Below are 23,823 nucleotides of genomic sequence, written 5' to 3'. Positions count from 1 at the left end.
CCTGGGGTTCTACCCCAAGGACTCCATAACACCCAACCAAAAAGAGATGTGTAGTCCTATGTTCATAGCAGCACAATTCATAAAAGCTAAAACCTGAAAGCAACCTAGGTGCCCAACAACAGATGAGTGGCTGAGAAAACTGTGTTATATATACACAATGGAATACTATACAACTATCAAGAACAATGAACCCACCTTCTCTGACCCATCTTGGACAGAGCTAGAAGGAATTATGTTAAGTGAGCTAAGTCAGAAAGATAAAGATGAGTATGGGATATCGTACTCATGAACAGAAGTTGACTAAGAAGACCTGAAAGGGAAACTCAAAGCAGGACGTGACCAAATTGTAAGTAGGGCACCAAAGTAAAAACCCTGTGGTGAGGGGTAGACATGCAGCTTCCTGGGCCAGTGGGAGGTGGGAGTGGGTGGGAGGGATGGGCCACAGTCTTTAGGTGGTGAGAATGGTGTTTATGTACACTCCTAGCAAAATGTAGACATATAAATCACTAGTTAATTAATTTGAGAGGGGGGAAATCAATTGTATGTCTCAAAGTTTTTCAAAACACAAACTGAATCTTTTTAATATATAGGCTATGTATTTGATATGCGGACTCTCTCAAAAGCCTAGACCAAGTAGATTAGAAGCTTCCAATAGCACAGCTATATATAAGATACTGGGTACTGTACAGCAAACCATAACAAAAGGACTTTTCAAAGTTAATCCAATTACCAAATAATGTGATGATAACATTAACTATCGATCGTCTTTTTGAACCCTAAGACAGCAGGAACCTCACATCTCCACTATAGAGCCCCTACTTCCCCCAGTCCTGGAACCCTTGGATAGGGTCCACTTTCCCGTATGCCTCTCCCAATCCATATCAAATAATATTGCATCCGCCGATCACAACCTAACCAACGCAACGATTGCCACCTCAACATGCTTCACTTCAGATTGTGTCCAGAGACTTCACGTGTGGAATGACAACCCTTCAGCTTCATTACTCGGGTGAGACCTTTCCTTTCATAGTATACTCTAATTTCATCTCAGGTGGTTCACTTTCTAACAAAGTCCCAAAACCCAGATATACACCAGTTTCTGTGAGAGAGAGAATATCTTCACACATATCTATAAACTACCGCAAAATATATACCTGAAAGCAGAAGTACACTAGAGTTTGCAGTGAGTACCCCCCCTAACACTTCCTCTCCACTATTCCAAGCTTTAGGTCCATAAATGCTCAACAATTTGTTTGGCTTCATATGTTAACTCTCTTTTAAGTCACCAGGTTCCAGATGCCATCAGGATGCTGACCAGGCTTCCCTGAATTGAAGACCCCACCAATGTGTCCTGGAGCTCAGCTTCCCCAGAGACACACCTTACTAGGGAAAGAGAGAGGCAGACTGGGAGTATGGACCGACCAGTCAACGCCCATGTTCAGCGGGGAAGCAATTACAGAAGCTAGACCTTCTACCTTCTGCAACCCACAATGAACCTGGGTCCATGCTCCCAGAGGGATGGAGAATGGGAAAGCTATCGGGGGGGTGGGGTGCAATATGGAGATTGGGTGGTGGGAATTGTGTGGAGTTGTACCCCTCCTACCCTATGGTTTTGTTAATTAATCCTTTCTTAAATAAATAAATAAATAAAAAGGAAAAAAAGTTGACTCAGAATTTTTATTTCTACTCAATTGTGAATGACCTGTAAACTCAGGATTTTCTTCTGTGTTGTATTTATAAGCATAAAGCCTCCAACACTGATGCTTAAAATTTTCAATAATTATCCCCATAATGATAAATAGTTCCATATCAGATCATAGCTTAAATTGTTTGCATGCTTTGTCTTAGGGGCCCAGAGTAGTTCAGCATTAGAGTATGGGGCTTGTGTTCCTGAAAGTTGAAAATAGCATCCTTCCTTCAATGTGGCGATGGATAGGCTCAAACTTGGAACTGATAATGGCCAACTGCATACTATCCATGTGAGCTATTTTGCAGGACATGTATTTTTTTTTTTTAATTTGCTAGTGACTTCTCTTAGCAACCTAAGTTAAACGTTAAAGTTTGACTCCAGTAAGACCTTTTTCATTCTTTTTTAAAAATATTTATTTATTGGATAGAGGCAGAGACAAATCCAGAAGGAAGTGGTAGATAGAGAGATAGAGATATCTGCAGTACTGCTTCACTGCTTGTGAAGCTTTTCCCCTATTGTTGGGCACTCAGGACTTGAATCTGGGTCCCTGAGCATTATAACATGTACACTCAACTATGCATTCCACTTTCTTTGCCCCTAGACCTTTTTTATCGTATTATTTATTGTTAAAAATATGGGGTCATATGTGTAGTTATCCTAAATATGGCCATACTTTATTTTAGCAAGTTATTTGCATATTAATGCTAGTAAAAATAAAAATTGTCTTGGAATTTGATCAAGATTACTTAACTAGACAATCTCAGTTCAGTGTCTTTTAAATGGAGACATTTTCATTTCATTTATTTATTTACTTTAAATTTTTTTTTGGTCATAATTCATACTTCACCACTCTGGGCTTGTTCAGATAGAAGGATAGAGAGGAGAGAGGGGGAAACACCAAAGCTTCTCCAATGAGAGAGTGGGTTCAAACCTGGGCTCTGTACATGGCAAAGCATTCACTCTCCCAGGTGTGCTATCTTGCTGGCACTTGTTTTTAATCTGTTTAATAGGTGCTACCTTCCAGACTCTACAATTGTTTTTTAAATAGATTTTTGGAATAAAATTCAGCAATACATTTCTAAAATTAGATACTATTTCTATAAATATATTATGAGGCACCAATTTAGAAATGTGTATGGAGAATTAACATTTAATACTTATTTTAATGAAAAGCTTGTAATTTTAAATATCCTAAACAGTAAAATAATTGAAAATATGATATCTCGTTTGTTTGAATAACAAGTAATAATGTTAGAAAAATGTAAAATAATAAACACTTAATGGAAGTTAAATATTTAATAAAAGATACTTAGCAAGATAAGGATGAGTGAAAATCAACTATAAATGCTGTCTCTGCAACATATTAACTTTTGTTTTAATATATTTATAAAACATAACACACCAATATGACAACAGTTTTTTCTACTTGGCATAATTTAAAGCATTTGTATATGAACCACAAATTTTCTCTGGTTAACTTACATTCCATTATATTAGAAAATGAAGTGCCTAAATATGAATATGGCTAATAGCTTTTAAAATTCTTTTCTACACATATTGATCTACTCTTTCCTGTTGATAATTATTCCCATTCTTACTTTAGAATGAACTAGAAAAATGAGAGTTTATTTACTTAAAGGGTTGAGTCACAATTTATATCTTTCATCAATTGATACTAATAGATTACATAAAGTATATTTTAGAGGATACTTGAACATATAAACAGTTAATTTTCTTAGAGTTACAACTTTCAATATTAGTTTAAAATGTGAAGTTGTATCAGATTTAAAGTTGAAGTTATTTTCAAATGCATATTAATTTCCTTTTAAAATCATTTTAACTAAGTCTTTAATAGAATTATGTGTATCAATATATTCACCTTTACCTACCTGCTGAGATCTGCTTCTCAAGTAAGTCAAGAGTAAAGGGCTCTGCATTCAACTTTAATATCTCCAGTGGCTTAATCTTTTTAAACATCACTCATATTATGCAATGTCAGTGTAAATAGTCTAATATGGTTATTTCTACTGTCTCTTATGTCATAAAATTATATGGTTGATTTGATTGATTTTTGTCATTGTATTGCTAATCTAAGGGAGATGATGTACAAAGAGAATCTAAGTGACTTGCCAGGTAAAAATGCAAAGAAAATTTCAAAAACTGCAAGAGTAGAATTTTAAAAAAATGTATTAACTAAACGAGTTTCTGTAGGCAAAGACTAGAAACCTTGCATTTTTACCTATGCAAGTTACAGCAGAAATCTTAAAATATCTTGCAGCATAGGTAGGAATCAATTTATAATCCTAAAAACTGATAAATGAAAGTAATAGGATCATTGAAAAATAGCTCAAAGAGACATATCCACACTCTCAGAGACTAAAAGACTAACCAGGAACATGCAAAACAAGCTAGGGAAAATAAAGTGGAGAAAAAAAAATAAAGTGCATGTGTATACACTAGCACTCACTTGATTGTAGTATTTATTCTCCCAGATATTCTCTAGGGACCAAAAACTGCTGGGTAGTCAGTCCTCTCTATCACCTAGCCTGAGCAAATTCAAACAAATGGTGTTCGGGCCCCTTATGTTTGTGTCCTGGGTTAGTGCTGATTCTCAGACATCTCTTGCTCCCTTTTATAGCTTTAGTAGCCTAAGCAATTTCACAATAAACCTTTTTTCTGCTGGAATCTGAGGTCTGCTTTACTTCTAGAATGTGGATCTACAGGTTGTCTCCATAGGAGTCCTTTCCTCAAGAATGTAGCTTGCACAGACCTGAGTCCTTATATTCAAGGCTTATAGGTGGAGGGGAAGCAAACAAAGAAAAAAGAAAAGAAGAAGGAGGAGGAGGAGGAGGAGGAGGAGGAGAAGAAGAAGGATAAAGAACCTCACAAATATCTTGTTTTCTAAGTCCTGCGGAACACATATGTGATATATTTCTTTTGTGACATTTTTATATCCTGATCATTAAAGTTCCTCATGTTTTCTGATATCTTTCTAGACAGATAAGTCAGGAGCTGAAGAGATATCCTGAGAAGTTCCCTATGCTTGATTCTGGTAACTATCTTGGCTATGCCCCCACTCTTTTTCTATTAAAGGATAAGTAGTAAATATTTTAGTCTTTGACTAAATTCAAGATTATTATGTACATAATTATATCACAAAATATATATTTCCACAAAATTGCTATTGACAAAATTAAAAACATTACCTGACAGCATTTAATAAAAGGTTTACATGTGAGTCTAGGAGACTGTACAGAAATAGAACATAATACTTGAATGAATGATCCACAGCTCTATATGTGTCATAGCTATTTTTTTTGCCTCCAGGGTTATTGTTGGGGCTCAGTGCCTGCACCAGGAACCCACTGCTCCTGGAGGATATTTTTTCCCATTTTGTTGCCCTATTGTTGCCTCTCTTGTTGCCATTGATGTTGTCAGGACAGAAAGAAACTGAGAGAGGAAGGGAGACAGAGATGGGGAGAGAAAGACAGACATCTGCGGGGGGGGGGGGGTCTGGAATAGTGCTGGTCCCTGCCCTTCATACCACATGCGCTTAACACAGGCACTACTGCCCCACCTCGCTAAGAAATTTTCTTTCTTTTTTATTTTTTATTTATAAAAAGGAAACCCTGACAAACACCATAGGATAAGAGGGGTACAACTGGCAGACGGGCTTAAGTGCACGTGGTGTGAAGCACAGAACCAGCAGAAGGATCCTGGTTCGAACCCTGGGCTCCCCACCTACAGGGTATTCGCTTTACCGGTGGTGAAGCAGGTCTGCAGGTGTCTATCTTTCTTGCCCCCTCTCTGGCTTCCCATCCTCTCTCCATTTCTCTCTGTCCTATCCAACAACAACAATAACTACAAAAGGGAATAAATAAATATTTTTTAAAAAGAGGAGTACAGTTCTATACAATTCTCACCACCAGAACTCTGTATCACCTCTCCAGGCTGATAGCTTTCCTGTTCTTTATCCCTCTGGGAGTATGGACCCAGGGTTATTATAGGAGGCAGAAGGTGGAAGGTTTGGCTTCTGTAATTGCTTCCCACTGATCATGGGTGTTGGCAGGTTGATCCATACTCCCAGCCTGTCTCTCTCTTCCCCTAGTGGGGCAGGGCTCTGACGAAGTGGAACTCCAGGACACATTGGTAAGGTTGTCTACCCAGGGAAGTCTGGTTGGCATCATGATAGCATCTGGAACCTTGTGGGTGAAAAAAGAGTGAACATATAAAGCCAAACAAATTGTTGACTAAGCATGGACCTAAAGGCTTGAATAGTTCAGATGAAGCTTTGGCGGGGGTCTCCATTTTGTAGATAGTTAGTAGGCCTATTTTAGTTATATTCCAAAGGGTCCATGACTATACTAGTTCTTTCTTTCTTTCTTTCTTTCTTTCTTTCTTTCTTTCTTTCTTTCTCTCTCTCTTTCTTTCTTTTTCTCTTTCTCTCTCTCTTTCTTTCCTTTGTTCTGAGCCTGACATCTGATATGCAGGTGCATCCAAGCTATTGTCTGGGGAGATGATGTTATGGCTGGAAAACCATAATCATAACCATAACCATGTTATGGCTGGAAAACCATAACCAGAAACCAGGATCAGGGAAGAGAGTAGCTCCCTAATATGGGAAAGGGATATAAATATTGTTGACTGTAAATCCCACTGATTTGATTTGGTCTGGAGCCCATATTCAGCTTAGGAGCCTATGTGACCTCTGCATCCCTGTAGATCTGAGCTCATATTCTGTGGTCATGAGTAGGAATGTTCCAAGTGCCCCAATTTCAAAACCCATCTTTCTCAGGTGGAAGATAGAGTACATTGTCCAGCCTCCCTTCAGAGGATGGAATATTCTCTACTGTTCTTGGTCCACATTATGGAGGCCCATAAAAGGGTCTATTGTGTTGTTCCTGATAGAGACGACCGGTAACAATGGAGAGAGGGATTTATTGGAGGTCTAGTTCCAGCATGTCTATTTGAGAATTCAGGACTCCCCAACTAGGGCTCCAGCCGATGGGGTGGCCTGACAGTGACTAAAGACTCATCCTTAAACTATGGCAGTCTCTTGGCCTAATTCAGCTTTTGCAATCCTTACTTTGATAAGGTTAGCTTTGGAGTGACTGAGGAAAGTGTAATAGGAGGTAGATGAGGAGGGTATCTAAGTCTAAGTAGACACTATTTTATTAGGAACTTTATGGTGTCTTTTTAGGTCTTTCTATTTGCTTGCAGTATATATTGACTCACTGCAGACTATTGGGCACTTTTGCTTTCCAGTATATATTTTGCCTTATGGATACATGTAAACATATGCCCTATTTCATGGGATCTGGTCTATACCTAGGTTTTGATACTTTGTTAGGAATTGTACCACCTGAAATGGATTTAGAGAATCCTATGAGAAAGGAAAGGTCTCACAGTAGTAATGAGGCTAAAGGGTTTACATTCCATGCTTGATGTCTATGAAGTGAAGCATGATGAAGCGGTACTGGTTGTGTTGATTAGGTTGGGATCAGCAGATGAGTTGAGAGAAGCATGCAAGAAAGTGAGCTCCACCCTAGAGGTTATGGGATTGGAGGGAATATAGACTCTATAGAGGAAGTGGGAGGTTTATGCTGTCTTAGAGTTTAAGAAGGCAATAGATAGTTATTGCTATAATCAAATAATTTGGCAATTGTGTCTCCTTCATTATCTCCTTATTGTCTTGAGAATAAATATTTACAAAAATTAAAATTTCTCACTTAGATTTGCAATTTGAATAATTGAATTTATATGGGCACTTGATTTAAATTATATATATATCATTTATGCATCACAAAATATTATTGTTTTAATATTTTCAACCATTTAGCAATATAATAATTCTTAGCTTATAATCTGCATTTTTGCTACATTAGTTTGCCAACTATTAAATTATTTAAATATATATATTGCTGTTTGGCAAACATTATTAAATCCTATTCCCTTTTTTGGAAGCAACAGACTTAAAAGGAAAAAAATAGAATACATGCTTAATGAAAAGTTAACTACTGATAATATTGATTGGTTGAAAACCAGAAAACACAAATCAACTGAAATTGAAAATAAGGATCTGGTTCAAAAGCTGGTATTTACTTTAGGATACTTTTCCCAGGGCAAATTAGTTAGCACTGTGTGCTGTGATGCATACCTGTTCTTATAAATCATTTTCACTATTTGAAAAAAAATTGTTCATCTATAAAAAGTTATATAGTTTTTGGATCCATTTAACAAATAACTGCAAAAATAATCAAGTCCTATAGTAACCACCAAATGCTTTCAGTTGATAGTGCTGACAGTTCAGATAATATCTTTTAAACATTAAATGTCTGTAAATAAAGTTTTTGGTAGTTTATTCTATCAAAGCAAAACATGCAGCAATGTTATGAGTGCTGTTAAGTACGTATTTAAATCTATTCCTTTCCTCACTGATATTATAGATAAAATAAAAAAATAAAGATTCAACAATTTCCAAAATTAAAGCTATTGTTCATAAATTGAAGTACCCTATAAGGAGATCCAGTAATTCTTTTGTCATGGCTCTTGAGTGGATTTTATTATTTTTTTCATTGAGATATAATTAAAGAGTCACAGAAAACAATAAAAAAGTATAGAGATATCCTATACGCTAATTACTAGATTCATCATAGTGTTAACAATATTAACATCATGCATAGCTGTAGAATAATGCTGAAAGCAATATAAACAATATTGACATAAAGACATTTGCACACATCAAGTTCAGTTAGATGTTTGAAGTTATACATATGTTCATTTAACTGTATGGCTACCTCTGTGCTATATTATATTATGAATAGCTTCCTTTTCCTTTATCTATTAAATCAGGTTGATTACCTATATCTTCACTTCATCAACCCTTCCCAGTAGTCTTTAAAAACCACATTCACACCATTTGCTAGTTGTAACCTCTGATATCTATTCTGACAGATGTGTGGAGATATCACAATATAGTTTAATTTGCAGGAGTCAGAGGTGGTATACCTAGTTGAGTGTACGTGTCACTGTGTCAAGGACACAAGTTCAAAACCTAGCTCCCCAGGGATGCAGCTATCTCTTTTTCTCTCCCCCTCTCTCTTCTCAATTTCTCTATGGACTATACAAAAAATTTAAAAAATAGATTATGATTATGTGAATCATGATAGATCTATGGTGCAGGCACAGAGCCACATTGATAATCCTTATGGCAATAATAAATGAATGAATAAATAGATAAGTTTAATTTCCATTTTTAAATGACTAATTCTGCTGAACACAGTTTTTAATATATAATCTATTTAACAAAGTGTTTGGAGAAGCTTTAAGGTGATTTTTACTTTTTTGTTTTTTTCCATCAGCATGTAATTTAGCTTATATTTTTCTAGCAATATCTTAGTGTTTATTTAGATCGTTATATTTTATGATACTTTGCATTTATACAGATGTGTAGATATATATGTATGTATGCATATATAGTTTTATAGATTATAATTTTAGTTTCAGTAAAATAAATCATGAAAGTTATCTTCTTTTTCTGTCCTTGAAATATCATTTAAGTCACTCTACTGGATAACTTTGGGTTAAGACTCTCCTAGTATATGATCTAGTATCCATTTAAATAATTATTCATATAATATAATATGAAATGACTTTGGTGTTTTTAATTAATTAATTTTGAATAAAGAGAGAGAGAAGGAAATTAAAGTGGAAGGGGAAGACTGAAACGGGGTGGGGAGATAAGCCTGAAGCACTGTTTCATGAATAGTGAGGCTTCCCCAACTTCAAGTGTGGGCTTGCAGTTTGAACTCAGGTCCTTGCACCTGCCTGGCCCACTAAAAAGTCTTGAGTAACTGAAAAGTTTTACTGTTACATTTTCGTTATTTTAGATATTTTAGAAAATAGTATGCTTTGAAGTACATATGATTTGTCCTCAGAGAAAATTGCGTTGTTGAGCTCATGACCAAGCCTTGTATGGTAACTTTCCAGTTGTGATCAAATAATTTGTAGGTCAAGATGTAACTATGCATTGCGTTGCATTGTGTTTGGGTTAATGATTACCTCAACTTTCTTTCTGGGCTATGGGTATATCTGCTTGTTTGAATCCCCCTAATAAATGAGTTGTCCCTCAGAGGCTTCTCCTGGAGCTGCACGAGTCTGGTGTGGCTTCTTCTTGAATTTTTAAAAGCAGGTCCAAGGAATAAAAAAATCTGAGGAGGACTTGTGGAATAGAGGTTGCTCACATGGGTGGTGATTGTCTTACCATGTGAAAAGTCCCTGGTTTGAGTCTGTGCACCACATGGAAACACCACAGCGCCAGGAGATGTTTCCATGAATGAAGGACCCCTGATGAACTCTCATTCCTTACCCTTTTAACCACTTATAATAGCAAATAAAAATAAGTGGAGAGAGAGGGGCAGGCATTGCACATAGTACTTAGCAAGGACCTGCTCAAGGATATGGGTTCAAGGCCCTCCAACCCCGGTGCCCACCTGCAGGGGAAAGTGATGAAGCAGGACTACAGAAGTCTTTCTTCTTATCTCCCCCTTCCTTTCTCAATTTCTCTCTATCCTATCCAACTGAAAAAGAAAAAAGAAGAAGAAGGAGGAGGAAGAGGAGGAGGAGGAGGAGGAGAAGGAGAAGAGGAAGAGGAAGAGGAAGAGGAAGAGGAAGAGGAAGAAGAAGAAGAAGAAGAAGAAGAAGAAGAAGAAGAAGAAGAAGAAAAGAAAAAATGGCTGCCCAGAGCAATTGATTTGTTGTGCCAGCGGAGCTCTAGCAATGACCCTGGAGGCAATAAACAAATGAATATAACAAAAATCAGTGAAGGAAGTTATAGGGAAAGTTAGACTATAATATGGCATTTTCTTTTAAAGTGATAAAAATGTAAATTTAACTAAGTCATAGTGTGACTTACCTGTCATTATTCTAACAATTATAGACCATTGTACACTGTAAAGTAATAATTAGTGTCATGTAAACTATATCTTTAAAACTTTAAAAAATAATTAATGGCATTTTAAAAGAAATTAATGAACTAGTGGGCTAGGGTCTACAGAATCACAAACATACAAAATCCAGGGTCACAATTAGTAGTAGTAGTAGTAGTAGTAATAATAATTTTAATCAAATTTTAGAAAAATAAGTTTAAATAAGGATTAGGTTGCATTATCTTAAGAGGATATACAGGGAAGAAAATATAATTTGTGTGTGATAAGTTGAGTTAGAATGATGTTTTGAAAGTATTCAACTTATTAAGTGTTATGTATATATACTTGGTTAATTTTAAGTTGCCATAAAAACAATGGAAAAAAAAGAAGCTGAAGAAAATAGATATATACAACCAAAAGAATGACAAACCTTTAAAACATTATGTATAATGAAAGAGTTCACCAGTATTATTTTAACTTTGAATAAACTGTATGAGCATTACTTTGAAGTGAAAATTTCCCTTAATAATTTTAGTATTATAATGCTCAGAATCTATTTAAAAGTAATGTACTTTTTCTTTATTTTCTTCTCCTATTTAGTTCTGTAATTTTTAATATTTACTGGTAAATATACAAATGTGCTCAATAAAATATCCATTTTTCACAGCACTTGATACATACATGATAAAAACCCTTCTTTCACTTTCCCTTATTGAACACACACACACACACACACACACACACACACACACACACTTTTATAAACCTCTTGAGCAAATGGTCTTAGGCTTGAAGAAAATTGGATCTTGGATAACTCTCTGAATTTATTTGAGATTCAAATAATGTTTAGTATGCAAAAAATCATTAAAGCATCAGTTCGGTTCTGAAGAGGGTTTCCTTCAATATTTTATAGGAGGGATTTTGTTCTATGATTTATCAGTCAACTGACAGCATTAAGGCAAAGAATTTTTTTTTTCATTAAGAATCAGTTCTTCTGGTAGATAGATTTTTATTTCCATCATCATTCTACCATTGGAAAAAACCCCAGCTTTGCGATATGTCTATCAATTTGAGTGACCAGGCACATAAGCGACACGAAATATAAGAGTTTTCACGTTGTGAGGGAAGTACTGTGATGTTGAAAAACACATTAAAAATGAATATATTAAAGCTACCAAGTACTGTTTTGTGGTTCAAAGATATATTTTAATGCAGAAAATAGAAGAGTGCATTTTATTTATCTAAAGGTTGCCATTAGATTTTATTTCTATATACCTCTTATCAGTTCACATAGAGACTTAGAGACTTACTGGATAAGTGTAATTATATATCTCTGGGAGATGTATGGTTTTTGTCTTTACAATATTTTAGTGTTATTTATTTCATTATATTCTGTGATTTATGGCAAGATATGTTAGTATATTTTTTTACCCTAAACTCTGTGTGACTGAAATTCAAGTAAAATTTTTAGTCAGTTTACATTGTCTTGAGAAATAAAAATGAAGGGAAGGAAGCTATCACGTTTTTAAAAAGAAAAATCATACTACCATTTATTTCAGCAAACAGGGCTGACTAAAAAAAAAGCTGGTGGACCTAGAAAGTGAAGTAGTGGCTGTCAAAGCTTTAGGTGAATCTTAAATCATTTGGAAATGGGCTACTTTGTTGTAAAATTGTCTTAAGAAATAACAAGTTCGGGAGTCGGGCTGTAGCGCAGCGGGTTAAGCGCAGGTGGCGCAAAGCACAAGGACCGGCATAAAGATCCCGGTTCGAACCCCGGCTCCCCACCTGCAGGGGAGTCGCTTCACAGGCGGTGAAGCAGGTCTGCAGGTGTCTATCTTTCTCTCCTCCTCTCTGGCTTCCCCTCCTCTCTCCATTTCTCTCTGTCCTATCCAACAACGACGACAACAACAATAATAACTACAACAATAAAACAACAAGGGCAACAAAAGGGAATAAATAAATAAAATAAATATTAAAAAAATTTAAAAAAAAAAAGAAATAACAAGTTCTAGAATATCTCTTTATTTTCAACTTGCAATCCTGCAACTAGCTAGGTTTTCATGGTATTCTATTACAATAATCAGTCAGAAAATGGAGCCCTACTGCACAGACATTGCAAATAACTGTTTATTTATTTTATCAGGACATTCCTGTTAATTAAACAATGCATGTGTATTTACTAATATGACATAAAACATGATTCTAATAAAACTACACTATATATTAATATTATGAAGATGTCTAAATAGCTCATATATGGTGTAATAGAATGATGATTAATAATAATATGTGGGCACATACCAATTAATTATTTTAATAAACAAGGAAATGCATGATTTAAATAATTCAATTTTCAAAAACCTGACATCTTTTTAGCTTTTCATTTGCTTTTGTTGTTACTATGGCTTCACAGCTCCAGCGAAACATTTTTCTTCTTTTTTTTGGTCATATTGTCATTTTGTCAAGAACAGAGGTAGAGCTGGCCAGGCTTCCCTGAACTGAAGACCCCACCGATGTGTCCTGGAGCTCCACTTCCCCAGAGACCCACCCTACTAGGGAAAGAAAAAAGCAGACTGGGAGTATGTACTGACCAGTCAACGTCCATGTTCAGTGGGGAAGCAATTACAGAAGCCAGACCTTCCACCCTCTGCAACCCACAACAACCCTGGATCCATGCTCCCAGGACATGTAGAAAATGTTCAATATTTTTATATGATGATTATGTTCATTAGAAGTAATCCTAAATCGTATTCTGCAATTAAATGGTCTGTGAGAGACAGACAGAGACAGAAAGGCACACACACACACACACACACACACACACACACACACACACACACACACACAGAGAAAGACAGAGAGAGAGATTAACTAAGCACTTCAATCAGTTGCAGAACAGTTACAAGGAAGTTGGCATTAGTGTCATGTTGCTTGTGCTTGCTCTGATTCTGTGGTCTATCAAACAAACATTTAGAAATGTATTAACCAATTGCAAGATGAAAAATATGACTACTGGTCATTCCTGTAAGCATTGGCAGCTTCATTTACCTTGTGTAGTTTTTAGTATCACAGAGTTGGCTTAACATGAGGATTTACTTCCTAGAATATTCCATGCATTTGCATTTATTTTCTCAAATACATTCTTTGACTTTTTTGGACTACTTGGAAGTGGGTAAATTAAAATGAAAAGCCAATTTGTAAATTTCCTTAATACTTCAAGAAATAGTCTTCCATACCTCCTAAAACAACCATGCACTTGAAAGGTAGTAATTTGTACTGTTAGACTGTCTCATTTTCATCTTTGCTACTCTAAAATCATACAAGTATCTCCCAATTTTTGTCTTGTTCTTATTACATTTAAGTATGCATTTAATGGTAGTTCCATTTGTATTCTGCACTTATTTTATATTTTATGATCTTAACTGGAGAATCTGCTGATCTCCACCCTGTCCACCCACCCCCACATGCATACTGAAGGATAGTATTCTGGATGAGTAAAATAGAGATCTAGGAAACACACACACACACACACACACACACACACACGATAATTTAGACCCAATAGCCTAATACATCATGGTGAAGCTGCCTGAGGAACTGGCCTTTTGGTCTTTCTGCTCACATATTTATGGCTCAAATAAGTCAAGTGGCCAAGTTCATGTCACTGCAATGAAAAAGTGCATTCCTTCCACAAGATGACTTTGCAGTTTCATGGTAACACATAAATAATTCACTTAAATGGAAGAGGAAAATAAATGAGTACAAAAATGCAAAGACAAATACACACTATCTAGTGCCGAGGATTTACTTCTCTTTTTTATATATGGTAAATATAACACATGTTTTCTAAGAATTAAGTCTCAAAAATTATGTTATGGAATCATTCAAATTTTAGAATTATTTACAATCCTTATATCATATCTAAATCTTCTTCATTATTCTAGTCACAGAACTGTGTATGTGTGTTTGTGTCTCTCTGTGTGTGATGTATATGCATGTGCACACCCTCAAACAGAAAATAATCTGATTCCTATATATTCAATAAAAATGGCTGGATATACAACAACAAGGGCAGTAAAAGGGGAAAAAAATGGCCTCCCGGAGCAGTGGATTCATGGTGCAGGCACTGAGCCCCAGCAATAACCCTGGAGGCAAAAAAAAAAAATAGTTGGATAAAGTTTCCTATATCTACAAAAAATATTATACTTAGAGATGTGGTATATGATATGGCCTTCACTAATTCTAAAACTAACATGGGTAGGTATTTAAAGAAACATAACGATTTCCCTTTGTTTATAACCTTAGTGTTTTAAAATCTAACTAAACTATTCCCAGTGATTCGTGTCTACTCTGGATGATTCCTCTCTATTCATTCTGTTATATCTGAATTAGGCACTGGAGAACATATCTTCACCTAACTGAAAAGCAAGTTTACAAATTGTAGAAATTTTCAATTCCAAAGATGTCTCACATTTCAAATGGAAAACATACACATCTTCTGTGATCCATGTTGTCCACTGTGTATCTTTGTCATAACTCATTTTTTAAAACTATTTTGGTCTAATTTCCATGTGCAGACTGGCACAGAAACTGTTTTGTGAGACAATACTATTCCCTTTTTATGTATCTCGATAGTGTTATTTTAAGGACATTAGACTTTACTGTGAAAATATCCCTGCTCTGTTTTACTTGACACATTGTATACAACTGAAATTATTTACCAGTAAAAGACACAGGGTCAATAAGTAACACACGAAAGCATGGAAAAGCAATTAGCCCACTTCATCACTAGACAAACAACACTTGCAGGTATTTAGTTTCCTATCAAAAGTGTTGTCAACACATAGATTTTTAATATTTAATATTTTAGTGATTATGCCTAGGTGTTTTACTCTAATTACATTCTGAATCAAAAACTAAAATATGAACAAACCGAAAATGCAATCAATTAGTTGGCAAATATTTATTCACTCATATATGTATTTTATGAGTCCTAGTAGATCATGGACATATTTTTATGTCTGCACACAACCCTATTTTATAAGTCTTTGCACGCTGAAAGTTTAACACTGTAACTTTGCCTCTTAGTGTGCAACTTCCAGTTTCTAAACAAGAAAAAGGATCTTTCTTTACTTTAGAACTATTTTCTACTGTTGGCACTTTATGTCTTTTTACTCCCTGATATGACAATTTCCTACAAGTGACTTATTCTTACTAGCACTCATTTAATTAGTAGACATCTCCTATAAAACTGACATATCATCAAAAGAAAAGAAGTCTAGTATATTCATTTTAATTTTAATATTTTCATACTAATCTTAGTTATCAAAACAATATGTAAAAGACTTGAAGTGTCACTTTTTGTACAAAAATATTTCATAGGTGGGTGCACTAAGTAGTAAAAAATGAAATGCATACTTTCCCTAGCAGCACAACACTTTTTTTCATTAAGCTTTCTTTGTCTTCTGTTATTTCACCACAAAGCTACTTGAAAGATGTTCAGTGTTTCCACTTCCTCAGCTCTCACTCACATATTAAATTATTAATACTCAGTTTCTCACATACAGCTCTTGGGAATCTCATCAATGATCATCTAGGATCTGGTTGATAAATTGAAAAGCATACTTCATTTTATCTGACATATTCTCCATTGCCCTCTCATCTAAGCTCTGAGCTTGTCTATTTACATATTTCTAAACCCAATCTTCACTTTCCTAAACATAGAAATATTTATGTCTAGCTAGCCCAGAGAACTCCAAAAATGACAATAGAAACTATTATTGCCTTCTCACAAACCTTATCTGCCTTCCTGTATTTTATCTCTCCCTAAGTGCTATAACCATCTGCCTTCTATTTAAAACTATATATTCTTGGGTGAACGTCAGCCTTGTTTCCAAAAATGTTCAGTTCAGGTTTAGTTTTCAAGCATTTCTGTTCAATAATGTGTTCTTTCCCATTAGTTCTTTGTGTTGGTTCTTATCACCTCAATAGAGGTGATGGCAATAACTTTTTTGACATTAGTACATTCCAAAGCATAATCATTAAATTTACTATTTTAAGAAGCCAAGCTACCTCTGTTTAAACGAAATCAAATCCCCTTCCCCATAGGATAAAGTCCAGGTTCCTTAGTCTTTCAGAATCTCGGCCTTGTATATTCTCTGTGTAAATATCCAATCATCAAACTTGGAACTTCATTTTTTTTTCTTTCATTTGATTCCTTTGGAATCCTTACTCTTTGCTGCATATTTTCTCCACTAACACCTAAATCCTATGCATTAATGCCTCTCATCAAATTTACTTGTCACTAAATTTGAGGAACTGTTAATCCAGTGCAATTTTATAACCACTTTGAAAAACCTACCCAAATACCCCATTCTTAGCAGTGCACAGTATTTATAGGCCATTTTGTCTGTGATTTGAACTACTTAAAAAAGATATCCTGGCTGGAGAAGAGATAACACAATGGTTATGCAGAGACTCTCATGCCTAAGGCTCCAAAGCCCCCAAATTTAATCCCCAGCATCACCACCATAAACCAGAGCTGAATAGTACTCTGGTAAAAAAAAAAAACAAAAAAGAAAGAAAGAAAGAAAGAAAGAAAGAAAGAAAGAAAGAAAGAAAGAAAGAAAGAAAGAAAAGAAAGGAAAAGAAAAAAAAAACCTTGGCTAGTTTCAACAGTAAGTTTTCTGAGGGCACAGGGAATTGTTGATTCTTGTTTGTTTACTGAACTCCCAGCTCTTCAGATGAGTAGATTAGTGATATGGCATAATATACAAAAATCAATGGCATTTCTCTATGTAAACAGCAAACCAGAAGAAGAAAATATACACAAATAAAACCCCTTCACCAGGGCAGCTAAAACAACCAAATATTTAATTAGACATTTTATGGTGTCTTCTTTATTTTTTTTTCTACCTGCTTACTGAGCTGACTAAGAGGTATATGATTTCTCCTAATTTATGGATATATATATATATATATATGTGTGTGTGTGTGTATGTATCATATACATATATATATGTGTATATATATATATATATATATATACTCTGTCCCCTAGGTCCTGGTCTATATCTAGGGTCTGTAATTTTGTTATGGAGTGCACCATTTGAAATGGAATTAGGTAATCCGTGCATTAGGAAAGGTCTCACCAGATTATTGGAGATGGAAGGTTAGCATTTCAGACTTGGTCTCTCTGGATACAGTCTGAAGTGAAATTTGTCATGGTGGCAGTGGTTGCATTGATTTAGTTGAGGTCAGCAGAGGCAGTATCATAGAGTAGGGTATCAAGAGGAGAAGCACCAAGAAATATAAGCAAAGTCCCACAGGTTCCAGGACTGGGAGAAATACAGATTTTAAAGAGAATGGGGAAGGTTCCTTGCTGATTTAGAGTAATTTGGAGCTTTTCTTACTTTGAAAATCCCATGGTTAAGATTTGTTATGCCATACATGACTTCACCATGATTTATGTTATTTAATGCTATTTATAAATAACTATATCTAAGATAACAACAGGGTCAGTTGATTCTGACCTAAGACTGTAGATAATTTAGTATTAAAAGAAAACAAACAATATTTTTAGAAATGCTTTAACAATTTAATCCCAGTATCAGAATTCAGTCATTTTACCAATTTGAAATATTAAGTGCTTAGACTAAAAGGAATATATACTCAGAATTGAAATCTATGCACTTAATGAACTCAAGATACTCAATCTATTTTCCCCTGACATATTTTCCTCATGTTTAGGAGCTACACTTTGCCCTAATTCAACTTTCTAACCCTACTTGGAACTTTGACATCTTCCCAGGTGATATTTGTGATCCACCAGTATGTTAGCTATCAGACTCAAGCAAAAATTACTAAAGTCATGGACCCCTTGGATCATACCTACTTCCTAGCTTCTTCCCATATGAAGATCCCTAATTTCATCCACTCTATTCCTACCTTTGGGTTCCTATTTATTAAACAATTTTCTTGCTTTACATCTTACTATCCTTCAGCCTGTGATTTATGATTTCATCCTGACTTTCCTGGGGAGACAACCTTACCAATGAGTACCAAAGTCTCACTTCTCCAGAGGCCTACTTTTCCAGGGAAAGATAGAAATAGGCAGAAATCCATCCCCTTTTCTATAGCAGAAAAAAATTAGGAATAAATTTAACAGAAGAACTGAAGGATTTATACACTGGAAACCATGAATAACTCTTGAAGGAAATGAAAAGCAATGCAAAGAAATGGAAAGCCATAACATGCTGAGACAGCGTAGGCTTGCCTCTTCCTGGGCATGTACTCACTGGGTTGGAAAGAACTCAACTGGAGCCAGCCTGGGCTGCTACTCACTCAGCGATGTGGGAGAGATGACCATGAACTCATGGCTGGGAGGCAATGCAATGTCTTTATTGATCAGAGAGCCAACACTTTTAAATGGTAGACCTGGAAGTGGCAAGTCAAAATGGAAATGGCTAGGAAGGGGGTGGAGAAAGGCAGAAGTGAGCTGAAAAGTTAGGAACTTCCTTAGCAACTGTTGTGAGGATTTTAACTAGTAGGATTAATATTACCCTGCAGGCAGGAAGGGTCTCGAGGTAGAAAGAAGAGAGATCAAAAGAATGGAATAGATGGGAATCTCTCAGGCAAAACAATGATTATATAGATAGGCCATATTATCAGGAATGCAGGGTGCTTTGTGAGGCTCCTAATAATTACCCTACAATCCCATGCTCATGGATTGGATGGATTAATGTCATCAAACTGATAATTCTGCCTAGAGCCGTATACAGACTGAATGACATCCCCATCAAGGTACTAACAAACTACATTAAAAGAATAGAACAAAAGATATCTGGAAATGAAAAATTCCCAGGATTACTAAATCAAGCTTGGTAATTACCAAAGCAAGGAAAAGGGCAAGATCAGAGGCATTATACTACCTGACAGAAATACATTATGTAACATTAAATTTCATATATAGAGCTAGCAAATATTAAAATTCATTATTTCATAGTTATTTTATAAGCAAAGTCTCTGAGGTTTATTTTTCTTGTCAAACTACTAGGTAATAGTGAGGTGCTATGCCTTTCATCTAAATATCACCTTCAGTAATTTCTTGTCAAACTACTAGGTAATAGTGAGGTGCTATGCCTTTCATCTAAATATCACCTTCAGTAATGTCATATAGGAGTAGGGAGACACCATCGTGGTTATACAAAAAGGCTTTCATATCTGAGGCTGAGGGATAAATCTCTGAGGTATAAGGTTCAATTACTAGCAGCACCATAAACCAGAGTTTAGCAGTGTTCTGGTAAGACAAATCTTACATATAAAATAATATCACAGCTAAAGGTAGAAATAATAATAATATGTAAATCACAGGAATAACTATATGGTAGGCCTTGGTTATTGTATTAACAAAAACAACAAAAAATTACTAAATTTTGAAATGATTTGCAAAAAATTCCAATACTGTGATGTAACTCTAAATGTGTCTTGGATCTGTAGCCATTACTTTGAAAACAGTAGAAAATAAAACTTCAGGAAATATTGTTTCTTTTTTTAAAAAATGATTATTTTATTCAGGAAGAAGCTAGTCATTTTAATATACCTCTTCATTTTATTTCTTATCCATATATTAAAATAGGAATATCAAACTACATTAAATTTATATTAACAGTGAATCACCAATTAACAAAACATCCTGTGACACTCACTAGGCTTTGCAGCAATGACAATAAAGAATATGACATGCTACTTTAACAATGACACTTTAGTCACTATCAGGACACTCCATCAGCTGGGGCCTTGTTCAGGGAGGCCTGAGATTCTAAAACAGACATGATAGGCCTAGACCTCAAATAATTCCCTTTCCCTAATATTACCAGTCATCTCTATCAGGAACAACGCAATTCAACCCCTTTGTGGGCCCCCATAGGACCTTGCCCTCATATTGGAACAATGACAGTAGAGAATGTTCCATCCTCTGAAGGAGGATGGACAACATACTCTATGCCCCACTGAAATTGGAGCAGCTTGCGACGTTCCTACTTGCACATGACCACAGAAAGTGAGTTCCGATCTACAGGGATATAGAGGTCACATAAGCTCCTAAGCTGAATTTGGGCCCCAGACCAAATCAATCGATGGGGTTTATAGACAACTGTATTTATACACCTTTCCCATATTTAGGAGCTACTCTCTTCCCTGATACAGTTTTCTGGTCCTTTTTCCAGCCATGACATCATCTCCCCAGACAATAACTTGGACCCACAAGCATATCACATTTCAGGCTCAGGGGAAAAAAATAATAAGCTAGTATAGTAATTGGACCTTTGGAATATAACTAAAATATGCCTACTAACTATCTAAAGAATGGAGACCCCTCAATTCTTCATCTGCACTATTTCAGCCTTTTGGTTCATGGTTAGTCAACAACTTGTTTGACTTTATATGTTAACTCTTTTCAGCCACCAGGTTCCAGATGCTAGCATGCCAACCAGACTTCCCTAGACAGACAGCCCCACCAATATATCCTGGAGCCCCACTTCCCCAGAGCCCCACCCCACTAGGGAAAGAGAAAGAAAGGAGACAGGCTGGGAATATGGACCAATTTGCCACTACCCATGTTCAACAAGGAAGCAATTAAAGAAGCTAGACCTTCCACTTTCTGCACCCCTGGGTCCATACTCCCAGAGGGGTAAAGAATAGGAAAGCTATCAAGGGAAGGGATGGGATATGGAGTTGTGATGGTGGGAATTATGTGGATTTGTACCCCTCTTATCCTATGGTTTTGTCAATGTTTCGTTTTTATAAAAATAAGAAAAATATATGACATGCTATTACCTGGGAAATGGCTTATACTAGAAAAAGTTATACTAAAATTTATATATACATGCACACATATTTTAAGGAATATATTGTTAAACATTTATTAACAGTACTAAAACCATCTATCAAGAAAAATTTAAATGGCATTCAAAATTTGTTATAGACTCAAGAATAATGATATAGTTGAAAATGTACATTATAGTGCATAAGTTCTAATCATAATTGCCTTTATGAAATAGAATCATTTTTAAATTCTGCTAAAAATATATATTGTTAAACTTGGGTCTCCTGCATGTCACTACTATTTCTGGTTTATTCCAAACATTTCTTGTTAGTGTTATTTACTATCTGATATGATGACTTAGATATCTTCTGGTTTTCATATAAATCTACAAATAGAAGATATATGTGTAACTGCATTTGTAAAAATTTCTAACTTATTAAATTTTTGTCTTAGTTCCTAAACTACAGGAAATTTTTAAAAAGGGCATATAAATGTAATACATATGCTGAATTTATGGTTGGTAATATTACCAACATTTCTTAAACTATTTTTATGGCAATACAAAAAAAGGTTTAATGTTCTGCCTCTTTTTAAATAAAGTTGAAAGACAATTAAATTCTATATGCTTTCCCTGAAAGAGTAAAGCATGTGGACCAGGTGCCTTGTGTTCTAATAAGTACTTATGTTTTGTCAGATATACTTGTCAAGATGCTACACTTGTGAGTAAAGAAGCCGTATTCTTCAAATAAATAGTTGGGATCTATAATGAATACTCAGGGGCAGCAATAGTTACTGTCTACTAAAATTATAACCCAACTGCTATTTTACAATTTCAGGAAGCATCACAGCTCATAATAGCAGTAATTTACATACAGACACAACTGTGTTATTTTACTACCAATTATAGCTGTATATGTATTTCCATGTCACTGTCTACATTTGAAAATGCAATTAATTTGGAAGCTCTAAGAACACAAACTCCTTAACCTCAGGAAAATATGCTAACAAATACTGAATCTCACAACTAATACATAAATGACTACTTATTAAACTAGCATTGTTTATGACTAAAAATTACAACCAGGTGTAGAGAGGATGCTGCTTGTCTTTCCAGTTTCTGACACTGATAGAAGAATGTCTCTTAAAAGAAATAAGGGTAAGCACTCAACTGTTGTATAGCGTATAATATATTTTGGCTCTCAGCCTTTTGAAAGTCTCATTTTCATGAACATTTAGACTGCAAGATGGTTTGAATGACATGTAAGTAAATCACAGATCCTTCTTTTCAGTTGAGCTTACAAAGAAATATCACAGAAAAGGTACACACACTCACACCAAATGAAATATATATTGTAAACAGCAGACATGATCATCTTTCTTGGGGAAAATGTGGCAGTGGAAGAAATCACTTGAAATTATGCCCATGCCCTTTACTTTTCATTAAGTGAAAAAATTAAGCCCTAAAATTATTTTTAAAGATTCTGCATGTGTATTCGTCACAAAGATAGTTCCCTCGAAAAATAATTGTATAGGCTTTTTTCAATATATATTACCTTGACTTGTGGAAAGCAAAGGTCTATTGAGCCCCTTAGGGCTTCAGGAGAAATTTCTCCCATTATTTTAAAGAATAAAGGTCATCTATAGAAATAATCTTTCTATGAAAGAAACCTATATGATGTAAAGACAAACATCTATTGCATGACTTTGTCGTATAAGTTACTCTCTTCAAGTCAGGTGAGATGAAACTCATTGATACCTTAAGCCACTACTCCATTCCTTAGCTCAAGATAAAAACACAAAACAAAACTTGGACTAGATTTGGTGTATTGCACCAAAGCAAAGGACTCTGGGGAAGGAGGGCAATGGGGTGGTTTGTGGGTGGGAGGAGTGAAGGTGATGGTGAGCTCTGATATCCTAGTACATGATAATAGAAAGAGATCTAAGCTGAGGGTGAGAAGATTTTGCAAACACCAATCATGAGGAGATGAGAAATTATATCATGTGTCAACAACCATATTATAATCTATTAACTCCTCAATAAAATTATAAAAGAAAGACATTTCCCTTTCATCATCTGTCTGATGAGGATTTGTTTGTTGGAATAAATCTACACTGGTAGAGGAAATGATCCTTGTACCCCAATGACCAGATATATGGAAAGTCGCATTTATTATGATGATTTCCAATTATTCCTACGCACACTTTGCTTTAGTGAGAGGCATAGCTGAGAAGGCACAGCGCTGGGGCAGGAAATGATTAATTTAATGAAGACCTAGTATATAGGTCTTGTTATTGCTCCATAGTTTACCGAACACTATTTATTGTTCAATCATTCAGTGAATCTCTTTTGGGGAAAATGAATTAAATTAAAAAAAACATTT

The sequence above is a fragment of the Erinaceus europaeus genome, chromosome 2 (assembly GCF_950295315.1).
Source record: "Erinaceus europaeus chromosome 2, mEriEur2.1, whole genome shotgun sequence".
Classification (NCBI taxonomy): domain Eukaryota; kingdom Metazoa; phylum Chordata; class Mammalia; order Eulipotyphla; family Erinaceidae; genus Erinaceus; species Erinaceus europaeus.
This window is presented reverse-complemented; position numbering follows the sequence as displayed.